Raw genomic sequence first — 22,485 nt, forward strand, 5'->3', positions numbered from 1 at the left:
CCTGATCTCTGAGTCTAGCAGGCGGAAGATTTTTTTTTTTTTTTAATTTGTATAATACAGTGTCTGGCCTTCCCCCTGACCTGCTGGTGTATTTTTGGTCTCATTAGTAGTCAGGGAGATGCCTTAGTGCATCCGGTGCTGCGAGTCAGGGATGAGAGACATTACAACAGAGAGAGCAAGCGCAAGAGAATATTAGAAGAGAGGCTTGTCTCCAAGATATGGAAGGAAGTGAGAAATGACAGGGCTGCAAGCTTTGTATGTAGGAGCCTGGTAGGGCGGGGGAGTGCGAGGAGAGCCAAGTGGATTCTCAGAAAAGGGGGGAAGCCATAGAAGAGCTAAAGGTGATTAGAGGGGGATATTGATTCCTTATTCTGCCAGAGATTTAAGCATGCAAGGAATCTGCAGCATGGTTGGCAAAAGGAGACCGGTTGCCTTGTGTAACCAGATACTCAGGCTTTCCAGGAGCCTAGGGAGAGAGCCGAGAAGAAAGGGGGCAGTGTGGTCTAGGAAAATTCAACTTGTCGCTGATTTGTGCCTGATGCTTGCTGTCCGTCAGCAGCCTCCCTTACAATCTTTTTTTTTCTCTCTCTTCTTTTTTTTTTTTCTCTTGCCTTCTCCTTCTCCACTGAAGCCTAGGGGAGCCAGTAAAGATTAAATGTGCTTTCTCAAAGGCAGCCACTTCATGCTGCTATATCGAAAGGGCCATTATTATTATTTTTTTAATACTAAAAGAAAAAGGGAGAGAGGTTGAGAGAGAGAGAGAAAGGAGAGAGAGAGAGAGAGAGAAGCTAGGTATGATGATGACGGACTAGCTTTTCTGAGAGGAAAAGGAAAAGGGAAGGGAGAGAAAAAGGAGAGACCCTGAGCTGAACGGAGGATTGTGCATGAGAAGAACCTACAGAGGTGAGAAAAAAAAAAAAGTTGGCTGGTGGGGGGGGGGCGGGGGAGTGGGTGCTAAACAGACCCTGTACAGAGGGAAAAGAGACATAATTTAGCTGTCTTGCTGGCATGATTCTATTTTTCAAAAGTGGGGGAGGGGAGAGCGTGGAGCTCTAACTGTTCCTAGTTCCATACGGAAATATATTAAAAAAATATTTAGCATTTTTACAAAGTGCCGGAACCCCCCCTCCAGTGTCTTCCTTGCTATGGTTGCTTTGTCATTCTCTTTGACTAGCCAGCCATCTACTTTGTTCAGGCCTGGAATAAAAGAAGATTAAAAAAAAAAAAAAAGAGAGAGAGAGAGAGGAAAAAAAATTGTTTAAAAAAGAGTCATCTTCCCAACCGCTTTCCCTCCCTCCGGTTTCATTTTTGGAGGCCCTGGCACAAGGGCACAGCTTCCGCCCATGAGATGGGGGGAAACGACCGTCAGGTACAGAACCAGTCCCTGTCTGCGAAGATGGAGGGGAATTATGCTTCGAATTTCTCTGAAATTTTGGCCAAAAGCTTCAAAGGATCCGCAGCGGGAGGTGGGGGGCTGTGTCTCCTAGCTTGCACCCACCCCTTCCCACTTCCCGGCTACCAAATGACAGCCTGGTGCTCCCTCTTGGTGATTTGGCCTTGGTTTCAGTTGAGCAGCTGATGCAGAGGAGGGCCCGGTTTGCAGGGCTGGCAAAGTGCACACTAAAGAAAGAAGAAATAAAAAAGAAAGAAAGAAAGAATGGGGGGGAGGGAAGTCCAGCTCTAGGGAGGTTTCTCTCTCTTTTCTTTTTCCTTTAAAAAAATTTTTTTTAACTGAATATTTTCCAAATTCGATCAGTCCCAGCCCCTCCCTCCATTCCCAGCCAACTGCCTTTTTTTTTCTCTCGTGAAAACATAAACTACAGAGTTACAGTCTCTAGATTTGGTGTATCGCTTCCTGCCCCCGCCTCCCCCTCCCCGCCCCGCTCTCTGTCCTCTATTGAAACACCTCGCCCAGCCTAGCGCACAGCGAGCTCACATTCTCCCCCTTGCCCGGGATGGTGCTGCTGGAGGCTGTGCAGCACGGCTCCGCTTCAAACTGGTGAGTTCAAAACGCTCTGCGTATGAATACTTTCATAGCCCCGGATCCTCCTCCTCTGCCTTCCCCTTCCGAAAACCCCATTTCTATGATTTTGCATGCGGCATGCTTGCCTTGGGGGAAGGAAAGGCTTCATATTTTCTTCTCAGTCGTTTGTGCTAGCTGTAACTTAAATCTTTGAATATACAGTTACTGCTGATTGTAGATCACGGTTTTAAAAACACGGGCATTTCTGGGTCTGTTTATATTATTTTCCATTTTAGTAAACTGTTTTGCCCAAAGCTTGAAAGAGTTTTCTCTGATACACTCACAATTTTATGCTCAGGTATGTATATGCGCCCCCAATACTGCGTAAGCGTGGATACGTATAGATTGTAACTAAATGGAATCTTAATTTTGTAAGGAAGGAAGCTTAGAGAGTTGATGACATACCGTGCCACCTGTTTGTTGCATTTTAGCCATGACCCTCGAACAAAATTGCCTGCTATTCTTGTTTTGCTTTGTTTTGTCTCAAGAAAGGAAAATTTGCTGCGCTCCTCTCAGTCCCTGAGACCCTAACTTGTGATGTTTACCGTTTAAATCCACGGGTTAGGCTCTTGGGAGCTGCGAGTCGTGCCTGCGCATCCTGGAAATTTGGTGGAACTTTTTTTCTTTAAAGCAAAAACAAAAGAAAAGAAAGTTTGTCTGAAGTGACTGAGTACACCTCTGAGGTTTTCATTGTTAGCTGGCATCAGGTGACCAGAGAGTGGCAGCTCTTGGATTTCTGTTATCAAGTAGGTATACACTCTGTTACAATCGCGTGTTGGTTGCTATGTCTGTATATTATTGATGCCTGAGGCTTGTGGAACTCATCTGCACGGTGTATTCCTTGAGAGCAACACGCAGTACTATCCGAGCGTAACAAGATCAGCTCAGTACCTGGTGCTTGACCTCAGAACATCTCAGCTGAAGTCCCAGCATGCCCCGTGCCTCCAACTTTTAAACTCAACAGTTAATCTCAAAATTGTGCCCATTTACAAAGGGCATGTGAATATATTATATATGCGATGTCCACACATGTGTTTCATATATGGTAGAGAGTGGCCACACTGACACAGATAGGGATGAAGCAGTAGTTTGGGCTACAATATTAATAGGTTAAAAATTATACTCTTGCTGTTCTACACAAAGAGTGGAATTTATGGTATTACTAAAGATGAAATTTGTATTACTTTGCAATATTTTTTTAAAAAATAAAAAGGATATTGCCTCCTCGCGTCGTGGTGCCTTAAAAAACACGTTATACTTGATTAATTTAATAGTGATAGAGATTGGAAATATATTTTCTAAATACATGAACTGAAGGAAGAGACAACAGCAGCACACATAATTATTGTATTCTTTAGAAGTAATCAATGACTAGTATTCTTCATTTAAGAACTGAAAAATATTTTATCAGGATTTAAATTCAATCCAACAGTTATTTATGACATAAAACTGTACATTTAAAATTACTCTCTCATAAGGCAATTGTTAGCCTTACCTTTTCTATGGTTTTCTGGAGCTGTAACTTTTTATATCAGAATAATTTCAGTGATTTAGTTCTGTCTCATGTTTGGGAAAGGGAAACATTAACTTACCTTTCCTTTGTTGTGAAAAATTCCGGTATACAATTTCCTTTAAGCAATTTTAGTATTCTCAAGCCAACCTTTCTCTTCCGTTTTTGGAAAATACCTAAATCAACCCTGACTTTAAATGCTTTCTTCTTCTAAAGACTTTATATAGGTTGTAACCTCATTTTATACGTGAAGTTGAAGGTTAAGGAAAATGTTCTTTTCTTAAAGATTTTTTTAAAAGCAATTGTTGCAGTTTTAGTCATTGAGTCCAAATCTTAGTCAAGAAACCATTTTGTATCAGAAAACTGAATTCAGAAGAACTGTGCAACAATTGCAACATGCCTTTTGTTGAAACCTCTTGTGCAGCTGTAATATTTAAATATTACTTTCCAGCCTTTGGTAGTCAGAATGTACTTCAAAGAAAAGAGTTACTTGATTTTTGAGTCATCTTCCATTTTTATGAAATGGATCAGTGATTTCCCCCCATCTTAGATAATGTGCATGCATAGGTATTTGGAAATATGACAAGGCATCTATTTTACTTATAGATATATATTACCACATGATTCATATGTAATGTTTGCAAAACATTTGGTGCTTTTTGAAGTCAAATTACATCTGTATTTTTTTATTCTATGAAAATATGGGCATAGATCAATAAAAATATGCTAGATGTAATACTGATTTCAAATGATAACAGGATAGTAATTTAATACAAGTGTTTCAGCTGGTATTCCAAGGCACTCCTTTGGTCTTTTACATGTTTTCAAGTGGATTGCTCATGTTCCAAGGCTGCTATCCTACAACTGATCACCCAGGCATTTAGGAGTGCATACAACACACAAGATTTTATATTTCAGTAGGCAACTGCAAGGGCAGGTTTCTCAACATCCCTTCTTCCTCACCGAGCCCATCAGTGAAGTTCAGTGAAATGAATAACATAATTGGTGGTTGGTTCAATCACTACCAGTCTAGACTAGCCCAGACGCATCAATTAGAGGGGGCTGTCTTTTAAAGGGAGAGTGCAACCGAAACAAGCAGGGCATTATTGATACTGATCTTTAAAAGTGCAAATCCAGCTTGGCAGATAAAAAAAAAAAAATAAGGCGGGGAATTGGGGTGGGGGTGCTTTGGGGGAAGAAAAGAGAACGAAGTGAACTGGAGCCTTCGGACACAGAAGGACAGGAAGCTTGAGAGAAAAGGAGGGATAATGAGTGGAATGCATTGCAGCACCTCCTGGAACACAGTTACAGTTCAGTTCACAGGGCGTACTGGCTCGCCATATTTTTAACTAGACGCACCTCCCCCCCACCCCCAGCACACACACCACCACCACCAGCACCACCACCACCTCTTTTTTAAAAATTTCTCTTTTTGCCTCTGTTTCCAAAGAAATGCCAGCTTGAAACCAATGCAGTTGGAAATTTAGCAGCTTTGGGAAGCTCAGTGAGAATAAAGCCAAGAAATATGAACTAGCCCAAACCCCTTTTGCAACATTTTTCCCCCAAAGAAAAACACAGAGTATGTTTATTTTCAAGTTTTTAATCCTTCTTACCTTTTTAAAAACTAAAGTGTACTAGTGAACAGTACTCATTTTAAATCTAGCACCTGGGAATGAAGTTTATAGGCAAGACACCTTTATGGAAAAAGCTTATGGTTTTCCACTGAATGCAATAAATTTATGAAGAATATAACAAAAGGCTTTGGTGGTTTGATAGTTTTTTTCCCCCCACTTGGAAAAAAAAAAAAGACAGATGATTTAGAAAGTGTTAGGAACACATCAAGCCCCAGGGAAAGAAAATGTTTGATTGGTATTAATTAAAACACTGCTAATATATTCTAATAAAATCAAATTTAGCATTCTAAACTAATCCGCTTGGTATGTCAAAGAAAAAGAAAAGTATTATCTTATTTGCATCTCTGCAATCCAAATGCATTTGCTCATTCAGCAGAATTAATTTTTATCACCAGCCTGTTTAATCTCTTCACAGATTTAGTCAAACTTATTCTTTCAAACTAAAAAGGATCAGGGTGGGGAAGCCATTGAAGGTATTGGGAAGACTAGTGACTGTATTTAGAACTGGCTTTATGCTTTATGATGTTCTTTTCTCTTCCTTCGCTATAATGGGGTGTGGAGGAAAACCGTGGGACCGCCTTGACGATGATGAATGGTTCATTTTTCCTCTTTCTCTCCTCTTACCTGCCGGTTATTTAAGAATTTCAGTGGCTAGATTATGCGAGTGGCATTTATGTACGTGACTGGTGTTGGTCTGTTGATTAAATCTAATTTTTTTTCTAATTTCACAATCTATTTCATTGCAAATTCTTAATGAAAAAAAAAAAGGGGGTGGGGAACTCTTAAGCCAGAAACAAATGGCCTCTTCTCAGTTATTTTTCAACTGTAGTTCTTCTAAGAGAAAGCGGAGAAGTGAATGTAAAATTGTATTCACTAAGAACTGAGTTCTTTGTTTCATTTTTAAGTGAAAACTTCTCCAGGAAAATTTCATATTTTTATGCAGCAGCGAGTTGTAGTCTCTATATTCTCAAGCTCTCAAAACTGATAAAATTACCCCCAAATGATATCTTAACCAAAATGCTTCTCCTCTCATTACTGTATCGTAATTATGATATTATATGCAAATATGTGCCTAAAACAAAAAAAAAAAAATGGCTGGGCCAGGTAGATATTGAGGACCACATTTATGTGTTTCCAAAATAAGGATTTCTGCATACTACCCAGGAGATGTAAGCTACCAACTAAACTAGCGATGTTGCTGCCTTTTTGCTCCATTGCCTTTTCAAGTCTTCAACGTAAAAGAGCAATCGCAGTTCGGTTTCACATGTATTGTTCTATAATCCAGGCAATAAATGCTAATTAGTAATGCTCAAGGATCCGACCATTCAGAGTAATTATCATAATTTACTTCTTCCTTGTTAAAGACATTCCTTGCTGATTTAAAAAAAAATTAAATCCTCCTTTTACATTGCACTGCAGTGGATATGCACTAGAGAGATGTCAAGGTATAGTTATATCCTTGTGACTGCATTCAAAGTCACCGACATGTGCCTCTTAACTTATTCCAAATGGAATTGCAACTTAATTTCTGAAGCGAAATTCATGTAAATGCATAAAGTTTTGCATGAGCACCAGGAATGTATGATTTTATTTTACAAACCCCAAGGCTCCTCCTTCCCCACCCACCCCCTTTCTAAAACCACTTACAGAGCAGAACAAAGGAAACTGCTAACTATAGAGGCATCATTAAGTGTGAACAGCAACAGTATGATAAAGTATGTGATATGACAACATATTTCATTGCACAAAAGTGCAGATAATTAAATAATTCAATAGTAACCCTGACTAATTAGCAGAAAGATCTTTAAGGAGGAATCAAGAAAATGGATCCAATCAAGTTGAATAATATGCTTCCTTCTCCAAGATCATAAATATATTTTGGTTATTTGATGATTGATTCACACAGAAAGATGAGGACAAAAGCCTGATCCTCAAAGTGGAGCTTTGATCTGGTGTCCTCTTTAGGACAAATTAATTGTATGTTTTAAAAGAGCTCAACTGAACGTGGAGCTTTCTGTTTTCAATCAAAGGTACAACATGCCATTCTATTTCACTTTTGTCTTTTATCCCTCAATCTAAAAAAATAATCGATCCTTTATCTTATCATATCAGGCCTCAGAATCTATATGTTGCCTCTTCTGCATTTTCCAATGAGGTTCATGTTTAAGTTCCTTATTACTTGGGGCAAGTATCATGTGCACAGAAGGAACAGAATAAATATTACATAGGGTGGAGCCCTCCCCCTCTCCTTTATCAAGGTGATATTCCCCGTGTTCATTGTTCATTGATCCTTTAAGAGAGAGCTGCAGTTTTTACTTGAGGACTGTAAGCACATTAGAGGAATAATTCCCTTTGGATACTATACAGAAGGAGCCACCTGCAAAATGTTGATGCTGTTATTGAAGTCTCAAGTGGAATCAGCTTTCAAAAAATTAGATATTAGATACATCCGATATAATTTGCAATGTGTAATTATACTAATGTGCATATAGTTGTGTGTTGCTTTACATGTTGCCTACTTGAGTTTCTACCCCCCCTTCCTCCCACCCTTGGGCATTTCTCATCATCTGAAACAGTTCCTGAGGAGAATGTTTTTCAAGTCAGCTTATTCTTTTTAAATTCCTCATTAATTGACATAAGAATAAAAGGACTCTACAGTCTGTGTTCTTGTGAGAGAATGGATGTGTGCAACCTCAAGGCTGGAAATTAATGATCTCTAAAAGGGTTATCACTGTGGACACCTGCATTATTTGTGAAATATTTGCTATTCTTTATTGATTTGGTCTTCATCCTGAGTTTGGACAACTTGAAGTAATGGAGGATATTAGAATAGTAAATCTTATTCATAAGAAATCCATTTCCTTTGTTGGAATAATGAGATAAAATGCCAAGAAAATGGCCTCAGGCAGAGACAATAATTTTAATTTAATCAAAGTAATCAAAATAATAACGATAATAAACAATTCTTTTTATTTTCTTTCTCTTCCATTTTCCATGTCACAAGATGAGTAACTGAAACTCTGCCTTAGGTCACTTATGCACTAACATCAACTTCCCTTTTGGGGTCTCAACATGACACCAGAGAGCTACTTACGCTCAACTGGAGAGGCCCCCTCCAAGAATCTGACCCCTGAAGATTTACCTACTAAGAAAAAGCCCAGGAAAAGCCACATTGAGTTGGTTGGTCAGCCTGGCACTTGACATTTACCATATGCTCGGTAGGTGAAGAGGTTCTTAATGCAAATTCAAAGAATCATTACCATCGGATTGCAGAAGGACCCTGAGCAAGATGATATAAGAGTCCCATTTCATGTCATGCATTCAGGAGACAAAAAGATTCCAAAGGAGCCTCTTGTTGAGGTGATACAGGTTATTACTCCATTTAAGTAGACACAGAGCCTGAAGAAAGCTGATTTATAAGATATCTAAATCATAATAGACTGCTAAATATGGTCTTTCACATATTTATACTATTTATTCCTCAAAATTAATTTTGATAATGGAGTCTATATTATATGAGACATTTTGCATGTGCTTTCTCTATATAACACCAAAGCAATACCTTGTTTTACTTTCTACCTGCTCATATATTCAAGGTCTTTCCATTATTGGCCATTCAAATGAGTCACAAAAATATTGTATGCAAGTCCTTCCTTAATAAATAGCATTTTAATTTCTTCACAAATGTGTATCAAAAGCTTAGCACCCCATCCTTTCCGACAATGTTCACAAAATAATAAATTTTAAAATCTTCTAAGATGTGTAGCTATTTACTTACCCAGGATCAGTTACTTGTGGTTGGTTAGAACAACAGAATACCTATTCACAATATTTACCCCTAAGTTATTTATACGTTTTGGAATAAAACAATATTGTTCCTGCCATCTGGAGAACCTCAGTATGCTCAAAGGATTTAGGGGAGAGAGCAGTGATGGGTCATGATATATCCATTTTGGTGCATCTCTATTTATGTGAGCATAAAGAAGAGGCTGGGAGTAAAGACTTTGGTTAAATCAAAATCCATTGGCAAAATATATTTCATTCACAATAAGTTTTGCAGAATAAAAGAAGCATTAATGCAACTCTTCTCAAATATCCTCATCTGTAAAATGAGTGAGGTGGATTAGTCAGGCTCTACATTCTTTTACAGCTCTAAGAATTTTTGAGGCTATTCTCTAGTACATGGCATAGGAACAAGCCCAGGACCTGTGAATCCAGAGTCTATTGTACCAACGGTTGCCCTTCTAAAGTTATATTTGATTCTGCCTCTGGGTTCTGAATCTACTAACATATTTTGCCTTCATGCTAAAGCAGTAAAGACTGGAGTTCATTTTCAGGAAGGGGCAGTGACAGAAAAGAGCAACAGCTGAGGAATGAAACAAGCTGCACAGTGGGAGAAGCAATTCTTGATCTGAGTTCTAAGCTCTTTCCTTCAACATGAATGCAGAAGAAACCCAGACAAGCACCTGCCTTTCTGTAGTAAAGCCCTGTTCTTCAGTGCTTCTGTTTTCATGTAATTACTTGTAGTGTGGTTTGTTGGATTGATGCCTTTGAGTTTCACATCCCCCCTTTCCCTCGATTCATTGGAATCAAAGCCTACAGCAGTTGCATCAACACACCACACTTCCCAAATTAAACCTTGACATGTTCAAAACCACCTGGAAATTACTCCACCCTGTTTTCTAAAAACACTCAGATTGTGGAGTGTCTTCTTGAATACTATGAATCTGCTTCCCCCAGCTTTCATGGCTTCAATAAATTTACACCCTGCTTCTCTTTTCTGCACATGCTGTCCCTCTGCCTCAAGATTTGAGGAACCTTTCTTTCTTCCTTCCCTTCTTGCTCTCTTTTCTGCTCTTTCAGTGCTGTGTGCCACATTCTGTGCCAGGCACTGGAAATACCAAGACAAATACAAGGGATTCACAGTTAACACCTGACAGTCTAGTGACTTCATTCACTCCTACATTACTATGCAGTTATCTACCCACAACTAGTTTATCTTGCCTTTAGTTCTTGGATTTATTTCAATGTGTCCTCAGTGTCCTGTGGCCTTTTGTTCTTTTCCTGTGTGTCCTACTTCAACAACTTCCCTATTGAATTAAACCTGAAGCTTTTCTTACAGCATATCCCCCAGAGTGATTGGAGTGCCACTCTTGCACACACACAGGTGATGCCACTGCTTGACCGATTCTTGAGCGAGCTGAACAATGAATGGGAGTTCTGTTTTTCTGGTGATGCAAGCAAGCATCTCAGCTGTAGTTAGAAATAGCATGCTCCCCAAAGTATCGTGCATTTATTCATTTTTATTAAAGAGTCAATGTGATAACTTTGTGTGACATGTTCTATTATTTTTTTAGTTGTGTCGATGTTCCTTTCAGCTGGTCCTATAGTCCCCCTCCTCAGGAATGTCTCCCCAGTGAAAGGACAAAGACTGCAGAGACTGCTATATTGATGGAACCTCACGCCAACTGTGAAGTTGAGACAAAGAAAATGTCCACCTGAAGACACCTCTCCTGTCCAGCAGTACACCCAAATGTGCAGTTTCGGCCAATAGAACCCTCAGAATAAGAGCAATCTTTCCAAGAAACAGAAAAACCCAGTACTGACATCTAGATCTCTGATGAGCCAAGAACTTTCCCTTCCTTGTGTGTATTCCTCTGTTTGTATTTTAATTCATGTGACATTCATTTTTTTTCCTATTATGGACATGATTGTTAATGCACTAGTACTAGAATCTGAATGGGCACAAATGTGCTAATGTGCTAAAGAACAAAATCAATACAATAAGGAGAATGATGTTTAGCCACAAGTAGAGTTTCTTCTTCAGAGCAACGAGAAAATTGAAAAGTACCTTAGAAATAGCAAGGCAGGCATGGGCAAGTTGAAGGATCAAGTAACAGAAGAGATTCATAGTGCAGCGTAGAAATACCACACTGTTTCACCTGACACCAACCCACCAACCATTATTTTTAGGAAAAAAGCTCTGTTCTATGAGATCCGGTCCCTAGTTAGACAAAGTTACATAAACTTTTGAAGAGATGAGAAACAGCTTGGGTCAGAGGATGATAAGAGCCAAAGTAGAACAAAAGATGTAGATAATGAGCTCAAAGAAGATTACCATGAGGTGAGTGGACCAATTTTGGGGGGAAGAAAACTCCCCAAAGAGGAAAATGTGAGATGAATTTTGAAGGACTCAAAAATTTAGATAAATGGAAAGGTAGGAGAAAACAGAGGCCTGTAGTTTGACATGACGCTGTGAGCAAAGCCAAGAAGGAGGAAATTTGGATATATGGTGTAGTTAGGAGATGATGACTTCACCCCAGACATTCAGCACTTGTCCCTGTGTATTTGATAAAGTGTATACACACACCTCCCCTCTCCAACCTCGGGCATCACCTAGAATCATAATTGAATTTCTTTCCTGTTAAAGCAAGTGAGGGTAATTGGTGATAATATGGAGAATTCATGATTTTTCTGTTAATAACAATTGGTATTTACTAAGTTCTCACTGTATGTTAAGCATTTTCCATATAAACTCAACAACAACTATGCAAATTAGGTACTTTTATCCCCATTTTACAGGCAACAAAACAGGTTAAATGAGGTGATAGAACTTGCCAAGGTGTTAGGTAAGGAGGCTCACAATCAGAATTCTGATTGCAAAGCTCATGATCTCAAGCACGAAGTCACAATATTGTGATCAATGTCAACAGGATCACCATTTTTTAATATTACTTGATAGTTGTCTATCAACAAATAGTTGTAGGTTTTTTAAGTTAGCACTTCAACTTTTTCAGCTTTAGGATTTTTAGTAATCATAAAACATTCTATCACTCTAGTTATACTAGAGTTACATTAGAGTAATAGAATATTGTGCAAAATTGGGAGAGTAGAGCTTGACAGCATTTTAGACATTTCTCTTTTTTTCCCTTTTCTTTCTTTTTTTTTCGGGGAGGGGGCAAATATTGATGAGATTTTCTACTTTGTTCTGTAAGAAATCACAAATCCTTGAAAAAAAGAGGAGGAGCTTAATCACTTATCACAGTATCCTTTTTTTTTATAGTCAAGATAAATCACTATATAAGTTTAGAGTGACTTACAGAAGGTCACATATGTGGGTGTGGCAGAGCAAGGACCAGAAACCAGGCCCTCCAGTCCACTCTCAATGCTCTTGAACTACTACTCCACCCTACCTAAATGAAGCACGAGCTTGAATTTGATTAAAGGAAACTATATCTAGGTAATCAGGGAGCATTGAACTTAGTAGGCTGCTTCAATTCTGCACCTCTTTGGCATCCCTCAGTGTGAAATGTAGCTTGCTCTGTACATATCGTTAGATCCATAAATGGCCAACATCCATTCCCAAAGAACACACAGTGGCCAAAGTTTGTACAGTATCTGCAATGATATCCTCAAGTTATTTGGAATGCTCAGTTCACCTGCAAAGATCAAATCTTCTGATAACCATCTTCTTTACCAATTTTAGGCACAGTATACATTAGTAAGTACTTCTACATGAATGTTTATACATGACTGTTTCAATAGTACTTATGTTTTCAAAAATATCTAGTCACTTGTTATTATAATCCTCACTCATTCATGAAACTACCTCAAGAATACCTTGACCAAAAAAAGCTAGAACTGAGGAGTATCTCTTCTTTACCAGCTCCTTTGCATTCAGTTGGCATCTAGGAATGCTTACTGAAGTGATCCTCTGGATAGCATAGAGGTTTGAACTGCAATTGTGCCTTGAAGGAGTCAGTTAAGCTGGGTCTACTGAGGAGCAGAAGTCTGAATGTTTGGAAGTGCCTCAATATTTGCCTGTGGCAAATTTTCACTTAGGTATCTGTCACTGTCACATTGCATTCTTCTCATGGCTCTGGTCATTCTGTTTTCAAAATGATGACTGTTGGCCATATCTTACACTGAGAGTTCATAAATAAACAGGGTTTTTAATAAAAGGGGAGCCAAGCACAAGGCATGAGTTTGTTGACATTTTATGAGATTCTGTCCTATGTCCCTAATTCCCAATAAAATAAATATTGCATCAACTCTGAACTTGTGTTGATTTCTTGGAAAAGTATGTTCTCATAAATTGTTTTCACTAGTATGGATCAAAGCTGGTTTCAGGATCCACGAGGAGCAAATAACTTAATGTGATAAGAAAATTTAAATTTAGAAGGCAATCTGCAAATGATCCTATGTTACTTTTAAATAAATAGTGCTATCATCCACCCAAGTCAGACACCAAGGTATGTGGTCCTTGTCTTTCCCCCTTCCAACTGTCCTGGCTGATCATTCAGGTAATCCATTTGACCATTCCTTCTTTCTGCTATTCAAATATGTCTACTTTTCTCCATCATCTGCTTTAGTAAAGACAACCCTCATTTCTTTCCTGGATCATTGCATAGTGACTCCAGTGTTTCCTTCTATACTGCCAAGTGGCAGCCAGGACAATCTCTAAATCACACACATCATCATATCATCACATAGTTTCAAACTCTTTACTGCTGCCCATTGCCCTTGACATATCATGATACCAAACGCCCTTTATGTCCTGGATCCTGGCTCGAACAGTCCTCTCTGGACTCCAGTTCCTCTCTCCCCCCACTTTTGTAGGCATGAGCCATCCATCTTTGCCTTTCCTTAACATTCCTTTGATCTTCTCAGCTTTCTCACCAACATCACTTTCTTGTACTCTCTTTGCTACTTCTGTCAAACTTCCATCACGTGACCTTCTGATCTCATTCCAGCAGCCATCTTCTCTTGAAAGGCTTCACTTGAACCATTGCACTCGGACTGACCGCTCCCAGATGCCTTCATAGCATTCCACGCTTAGCATTCCCCAGAAAGGACTGTGATGACCTCGTTCCAGTCTCCTCTATGAGAGTATGAGAATCTAAAGCTGCACCGTTGAACATGGAAGCCACTCATCCCATGTAGCTATTTTCATTTAAATCAATTAATATTAAGTAAAATTAGAGATTCAGTTCCTCAGTTGTCATGACCACATCTCAAGGGCTCAATAGCCACGTGCAACTGGTGGCCGCCCTAACAAACACCATAGCCATAAAACACTTCTATCAATGACCAAGTTCTGTGGGACAGTGCTGTTCTAGAAGATAACTACTATGTTGTGTTGGTTGTTTCATCCTCTATATTTGCAGCCTTTTAAACTAGGACTTCCATAGAGCACAAGAACATGATTTGAATGACTAATCTCTCAATCATCCCAAGGATGATATATAACAAACACTATGTCATCTCCCAGGGCATTAGGGCTCATTTCTAGCATAAAGGTCTGGTTGAGACAGTGCACAGTAGCCAATCACAATATTTGACACAATATAAATGCCTCATTTATATCTGTTGAATGAATGATATATCTGAATACTTAAAGATATATAGTTCTATTTATTTTCACTTGGACATGGGGAGTCTTATAATAAATGTCCCTTCAGATTCGAAAGAGCACCTTCTCTAGAGGATTTGATGATAGATGATTTCCTTACTTTCATCCTAAGGATAGGTGAATGATTACCTATTATTTTAGGATTACCTATTATTTTAATAGGATTACCTATTATTTTAATTTCCTTTGATGTTTGTACAGGCAAGCAAAGAGTATTGCAGTCTTATTCAGTGAATGAAGTCAAAGTGGAAATTATCCAGGGGATATCAAGTTTGATAAACCAAATTTCATTTAGGGGATTAGTCAAAGTTTACTAAAAAAATATTGTTTACTGAGCCCCTAGTATATGCCAGGCACTTTGTTGGGTCTTAGAGATGTAGGATAGACGAGATTTTTTTTATTTGCAGTGAATGACAGTAATATAATAATTTTAGTTCCTCCTTGCATTATACCCAAAGCAAGAGTTCCCTTCCTTGGCTGTACATTCTAACTATTTAAGGAGTTTAAAAAACAATGATACCTGAGTCTCTTCTCAAAAGATTCTGACTTAATTGATGTGAATATATCTGGGACTTTGGATTTTTTTTTTAAAATCTCCCCTGATGATTGAAATGTTCAGCCAAAATTGATAACTCTCATCCTATCAGGATACAACAATAAAATGAGCTAAAAAAAAAATAAGAGTTCCTGGTATTGGTGGCTGAAAGCATATTATCCAAAAGGAAAAACTTGAAAATTATTCATTGAATATGCCTTACTTTTGCTTTTTATTTCCCAGAATATAAACCAATACATTGTCACCAAGTTAGTTGTCCAGGTCACACAGCCAGTTCACGACTGAGATAAGAGTTAACCCAAGGTTTCTGATTTTAACACAGCATTCCTCCTACCCTAAACTGTCTCAGAGAAATGGAAAAATATAATTATCTTCAATCAAGCAACAACAAGCATTTACTGTGCTCATAATTTTTAAAAGCAAGAATTGAATTGGGGCCATTTTGAATCCTGTGTACTCAAATATCTCTGTGAATTAGTGAGCACTATTGATTGATTTTGTTAAAATGCCAACTTCTTTTTTAAAAGTGTGTGTGTGTATGTGTATGTGTGTATGTGTGTGTGTGTGTGTGTGTGTGTGTGTAGGTATAAACTATAAAGAGGGAGCTCAAGATGTTGCAACATTCTTATGAATTAAAAAATCAGTGTACACATGGTAAATTCCACACACAGCTAGGAAGGACATTTTGTCTTTAAACTTGAATTCCTCAATACCTGAAATGGTAGGGAAAAGAAAAAATAAAATAGTGCATCATGCTCCCACATTCTCTGTCCCCACCTACCTGATTCCATGACATCCCATTTAGTTTAACATTTCACAGTTGCAGGTAAAAGTTGCCAGTCTATCCCCATGAGAAAAGTTGACATTCAAAATAACTACTATAAAAATAGCTATCTCTTTTAGTTATCATCATGCTGTTTTTGGATTCTACTCATGGATCAAGAGAATCCAGGAACTGTAAATCATCTAGTCCACTGTTCTCCATCCACCTAAGACCCCAGAGAGAAAATGTGCCTTTCCATTTTTCGAAGGCATCAAAATAAAACGAATGTCCACATACTTCCTTCAAAAAGCATTTCACTGAGAGTCTACACAGTTGGGAAATTCTCATTTCTATTCCAAATCCCTCACGCTGTAGTTTAATCCCATTTTCTCTTGTTCCCTGTGGAGAGAAAGAACAGCTGGCTTCCATTCTTTCTAAACTCAATCCCTTCATGTCCTTAAAGACACCTACCTCTCAGCCTTCTCTTCTCTGGAATGAATAATAGCAGTTTTCATCAGGAAAATGTCTCTCTTGGATTGTGTACGTTCACTGCCATATCACATATATCCATGCTCTTCACATAATGTTCATAACGAAAACAAGCCAAGGCCAAGCTCAAAAACAAGCAAATACATCAGTGTTTTCATGAATGAAGTTACAGATTCAATAATAGACACTGAAAAAATAGATTGGAATCCTATTCTTCCAATAAATATATACCAAAATTGCCATAATTTCTTCTAGAAAGTATTGACATTCTATTGCTTTTGGAGAGCTGAATTGAAAATTAAATGATTAGATTTCAATTTCTTTTATGCAAGCTCTCCCTGTGCCCTGCAATGGAATAGTCCATTCAGCATCCCACAGCAGGAGCCACCATTGCTTTGACAAAAATAGATACAGTATTGGAACATTCAGTCAATGGAGTAATCCAATTGTCTAACATTCTTTTCTGCTTTGTCATTTACATTTTAATAAATCCCAGAATATGTCAAGCTGTATCTAGTTGTACCAAGTGTAGCTAACCGCATGCAGTTACCAGATGCAATGAGAGAATCATAACATGCAACTCCTACAATGCACCAACATTTGGTTTGGGTATATTTTTAGGTTCATACATGTTAAATAAGGATACTCTTCAAAATTAAAAATGAATACTTTGCAAAATCTATGCTATAATCCACATTCTGTCAGTATATTCAGCTTTTGTTAGGGAAGCTTTGGGGAAGGGGTGCTCTGTTAACGTGATCTAAGAATGCTGGCATCTCTTAACCCTGAAGACAGTATGACAGATAGACAGTAAGAATGTGGCATGTATGCCTTCTTCTTTGCCAGTTTATTGTCTCTCCATTCAGGAGGTTTGGGTAGTCACAGTTTAAAGTCATTTGACATTCCATGATGCCAAAATTTCAGGTAAATCAGAGGTAACAGATTATGCATGTGTGTGTACACATACATATATGCATGTTCGTGCATGTACTTACTATTATTAGCTTACGTGCATAACATGGTCTATGCCCATGTTGGCCACCTCCTGTTTCAAGACTTTGAGAAACTTGATATTCTGGCTTAGGAGAACGCACTGAGTTTTCACAGTATGGCAGAGTGAGCCCCAGCATATTGGAGATCCCTAAGTGGCAGGTATGTGCCACTTACGTACCTATCAGAGAATTCTCAGATGGTTATTTAAGTTAGCCCATCAGAAAACTCTCACTGTTGGCTTTTCCTCTCAACATTTTGATTATTACCCTTTTGGGATAATAACTGCCAAAGATCAGGCTTACATCAGGTAAATCTGATTAACATTAAACGTTTTGATAAACTCAAGGATTAAAAGAGACCTTGAAAGATTTCAATTATTTTTTTGCTGATACTCAAAACAATTTATGTGCTAGCCACAGGGACAGTGAGCAGCCCACCACTATTGCTCCGTGAAGTTAGGTGTTATGTTACGGAGACTGCATCTGATTTACCAATGTTTGAGGTGGAGGAAATGAAAACTCCAGGGACCTTGTGGGTACCCAGTGAGGTCATCAGCATTTCCTGACTCTTAGAGCTTTCTCTTACTCTGCCACAGTGTGACAACTGGTAGATTCAGTGCAAAAGTATGACCTAGCCAGTAATAGAATGACCACAATGTCTTGAAGACCCCTGGAGAAGGACGTCCACAACTTCCCTCTCCACCTAGAGAATCGTAGATCCTTGTACTCATGAAGTACTCTCATGATTAAAGGATGCAGGGTTATGACTGGGGTGACACTCAATCAACTTGTACTCATCAGCTATCTCAAACAATATTAGGGAGAATTTTGACAGGTATATCAGACAGTGAAGGTCACGAGACACATGTTGAAAGTTTCATTTTTCTATTGCGTGGTGAGATGGAATCTTCAAGAGATGGGACCTGTTGGGATTTCCTCAGGTCAATTAGGGACATTCCTTGTTCTCATTTTTCATGAAAGCCTGGTTAGTTCTTCGGAGGATTGTTATAAAAGTCTAAGCCCAGTTCACAGGCTTCCTGTTTTCAGATGTGATCCTCTCTTCCACAGGGCTCCTGCCATTGCCATCTGCCACAAAGTGATGTAGCAAAGGAGAGGCCCTCACAAGAGCCTATACCATGTTGTTTGGACTTTCAAGCTCCAAAACCATGAGCTAAATAAACCTCTTTTCTTTATAAAGTCAACCTGCCTCTGCTGTTTTGTTATAATGAAAAAACAGACTAATATATCCATCTACAATTATTTCCTTTAAAATTTCTGGAGTTGAGTTAAAGCTACTGTAAAATGAGAAACATTAGTTGACTGTTTTACAAAGATTTTAAAAGTAAATGCAGTAGTGTTTTGAGAAAGGCTGTAGATTTCATAACAATGGCTATTAAATACCCAAATTAGAGAGATAAACAGGGATGAAGATGTTATAGAAGTGAATACAGTTTTTCAGAATGTGGTTTAGATATTGGCTTCAAACAAATTTCTAGGTTGATAGATTTCAGTGATGAGGGAGCTACAAAGTCTATATAGTACAACTGTCATTTTTGCTTGAATTTTTCTGTACAAGAGACCACCTCCCCGATTCTATATTTAGACAACTCAGATGGTTTGAATACTTTTTCCTAATGATGATTCATAAGGGCCTCTTCCACTGTGCCCTATTTTACCCTTAAGACATACAGTATAAGTCTGATTTCTTTTCTGTTTGTTAGTCTTACAAATATTTAAAGGAAGAAACGATCTTTCCAGGGTCTTCTTTCCTTAGGACCCACACACTCAGCATCCCCAACCATTCCTCCCAAAGCATGAGCTCAAACACTTTCATCGTCCCTGTGGTTTTGCAAGCCAGTTGGTCTAACTGCCTTGTGAAATGTGCTTCTCAGAATTGAACACAGTTTTCTAAATATGGACTGACAAATGGGGAGTAAGTACGATGATCACTTAAAACATTTTTCTTCCTGAGTATTGGATCTCTATGAATAAGTCCTCCTGCTAATCTTCTTGACTATCACCAAGCAGTGGAAACCCCTAACTACTATCTACTGAAACACATGTCACACCACTAACAAACACCTTTTCCCTCATCCTTAGATTCAGCCCATTATTTTTACCCCAATATCTTTTTAAAATCCCAATTAAGGTATCTGATGCATTAGAAAATTCTCTGAGTCCTGTAAGACACACATGTGACACAAACTTTCCTGAAGGAGCTCAGAAGAAGCCTAGTCAGGTGACTTGTTAATTCAGAATTCCAGATTCCATTCCCCCAAATGAACAGTCCATTAGCTGTTAAAGAAAGAAGTGGATTTACACTATCACGGTTGGTTTTGTTTGTTTGTTTGGCCTTATATTTACATTTTAAAATATAACTACTGACACCTGGAAGCAGTCATCTTGATTAACAATGAGAGGCATGAGGAAGTCAGTCTGGGACCGACATTTTGCTCCAGGGAATCAAGAGGGAATATGTCCTTAAGTGAATAACTGAAATCACTGCTGCACACACCGATGTGTTAAGTAACTGGACTTTCCTCTTTCATGCTCTTTTGGGGTAGATGAATAACTCTCTTTGAAAGAGCAGGTTTAGGATAAGTAGAGTTGGAAATATTTTTATCCTTACCTATTCCAGAAAATAAAGTAGAAGTAAGTGTGATGTAAAACTACGACTCTTTGGTTCCTTGCTGTAGTGACAATTCTCTGTGAGAGGAGAGGGTGTTATGTAAGGTGGGTAAGGTCTGGCACCTATCCCGGGGTTTAATTACCAAAATGCCTAAAGAAACTCAGAATAAGGCATTTCAGCTCAATTCAAATTCTTAAAATGAATTGAAATTCATGAGAAAGCAGTACAATCTGGCCCAGAGGACAGGATTCTTAGCAGAGCTCTGGTGTCTGATGGCGGTGGTGTCTGAAACACTGGAAGCCCTTCTCTCCCTCCTGTGCTGGGACTGGGCGGCTCTCTCTGCCCTCCATTCGCTGTTGCTCCTTCCTTTTTTCTCTTCTTCCTCTCCTCCCTTCCTTCCTCTCTCTCTTCCCTTCCTCCTCTCCCTTCCTTCCTTCTTTCTCCTTCTTTACTATCTTCCCTTTTTACTAGCTTTTTGTCTCTCTTTCCATGCATTTTCTGAAAAGTTCATGGCTCTTCCCATTATTCATGAGCTGTTTCAGAGCCATCACTTCTCTTAGATAATTGGTACGTATTTGTGGCTTTCTTTCTCATGCTGGTACCATTCCTGGAAGACTCCATCACCCAATGCGCCTAGGTTGAGGTTCCCTCTGAGTACACAACCACGTGTAGAAAGTGGCGTGAGTTTGCCTGTGTTCTGTTTGAAAAAGAAGGAAGGAAGGAAGGAAGGAACAGAGGGAGGGAGAGAGGGAGGGAGGGAGGGGGAGGGAGAAGAAGGGGGAAGGAGAGAAGAAAGGAGGCAAGGGAAAGAGAGAAGGAAGGAAGAGAAAGGGAGGGTGAGAGGGAAGTAAATATAGGAGGAAGGAAGTAGGAGGGCAGGAAGACAGAGAAAGGGGATGAAGGGAGGAAGAAAGGGAAGGAAGGAAAGAAAGGAGGAAGGAGAGAAGAAAGGAGGAGGGTAGAGGAAGAGAGAAGGAAGGAAGAGAAAGGGGGTGAGTAAAATAGGGAGGAAGGAGAGAAGGAAGGGAGGAAGAAAGGAAAGAATGAAGACAGGAAGGGAGAGAGGAAAGGAGGGAGAAGAAGGAAGGGAAAAGAAAGAGAAGGAAGGGAAAGAAAGGAGAAAGGAAGAGAAAGAGAGTGGGAGGGAAATAAAGAAGACAAAAGAAAAGAAGGAGGAAGGGAAATTAGGGAGAAGGAAGAAGGAAGAAATGGAGGAAGAGGGAGAAAGGGAAGGAGGAAAGGAGAGAAGGAAACAAGAAAATAAGGGGGAAGGAAAGGAGAGAGAGGTAGAAAGAGAGGGAATGAAGGAAGCAAGGAAGGGGAAAAAGAAGTAAGGAAGGAAAGGAGGGAGAGAGGTAAAAGGAAAGAGAACAGGAGGGTGGAAGGAAGGAAAGGAGGAAGAAAGAGGAAGGGAGGGAGGGAGGGAGAGCTCTTTCCAGATGGTTCCTATTCTTTTTCTCTGAATCCCTGGCACTTTTTCCTCTGTTGCTGTCTGCTCTCTGGCTGGTGAGATTAAACCCAACCCTTGGTTCCCATTCCAATGGCTGAAGCCACACTTCATTCCTTTCCTCTTCACCACTACTTTGATTCACCAAGAGGTTCTTAAAACTGGCCAGTGCATCAGAATGTCCTTGGTGAGCTATTAACCCACAGGTTGCCGGGTCCTGGCCCAGGGTTTCTGGTTCAGTAGGTCTGGGATAGAAACCCTGAATTTGCATTCTATCAAGTTGTCAGGGGGTGCTGCTGCTGCAGGTCCTGGGGCTCCACTTTGAGAACCAGGGTTCTAATTCTAAACCATTCATTATTTAACCCTTTCTCAAGAATTCGTCAATGGGATGAAGAATTCCTATTTCTTTAACCATCTTTAATAACATCTATATCCAGAATTCTTCAATATTACAGTGGCTCTTCTCTGAAGATTTTCCAAATCCATCTTTAGCTGATGGCTAGGGCTGGATATGGGGCTGTGGCTCATTCTGATAGAGTAAAATTACCACCCCTTATATTTGTATGATGTATTTCTCCTGAAGGGTTACAGCAGCACTATCTTATCTCCTATCTCATTTTTTTGCCTAAAACTCATGAGGTATTATCTCATCCTGGCAAAGAGAACCTTTGAAGGAAGAGAAATGGAGCAACATCTACAGAAATGTACAAGATGGGATGCACTCAGCCTTCCTTACTCCCGCTTCAGCTCCATAGAAATTCTTGGAGCATTTGTTTAATTTTTTTTTAAATCCCAAGTCCAGTATAGGTTATTGAAGCAAGGTAAATTGCTTCGATCTATTAATATATTGTCAAAAAATAAAATTTCTTAATTTTGAGTTGTTATTGGTTATACAGATACAACCTCAGCGTAATTTAGAGAATTCTACTCAAAACAATATGAAAGTTTAAAAGTCTCTGTCCTGGATTTTATTTCTCTACTTGCAAGGAATACATTCTAGTTATGATTCCACCTTTGGCTTTCAGTTCAC

General features: G+C 39.1%; 1 long non-coding RNA gene across 2 annotated transcripts; it reads left to right on the forward strand.

Annotated features, from left to right (window-relative positions):
* The first annotated feature begins 300 nt into the window (after positions 1-300).
* On the forward strand, positions 301-12,571 carry LOC308630799. Of its 2 annotated transcripts, none has more exons than XR_014018032.1 (2): positions 301-903; positions 8,172-12,571. It is a non-coding gene; the product is annotated as an uncharacterized lncRNA (long non-coding RNA). The 2 variants fall into 2 exon arrangements; XR_014018033.1 differs by lacking the exon at positions 301-903 and adding an exon at positions 2,035-2,769.
* Positions 12,572-22,485: the final 9,914 nt, after the last annotated feature.

Source organism: Spermophilus citellus (genome assembly GCF_964194105.1).
Source record: "Spermophilus citellus genome assembly, chromosome: 2".
NCBI lineage: Eukaryota > Metazoa > Chordata > Mammalia > Rodentia > Sciuridae > Spermophilus > Spermophilus citellus.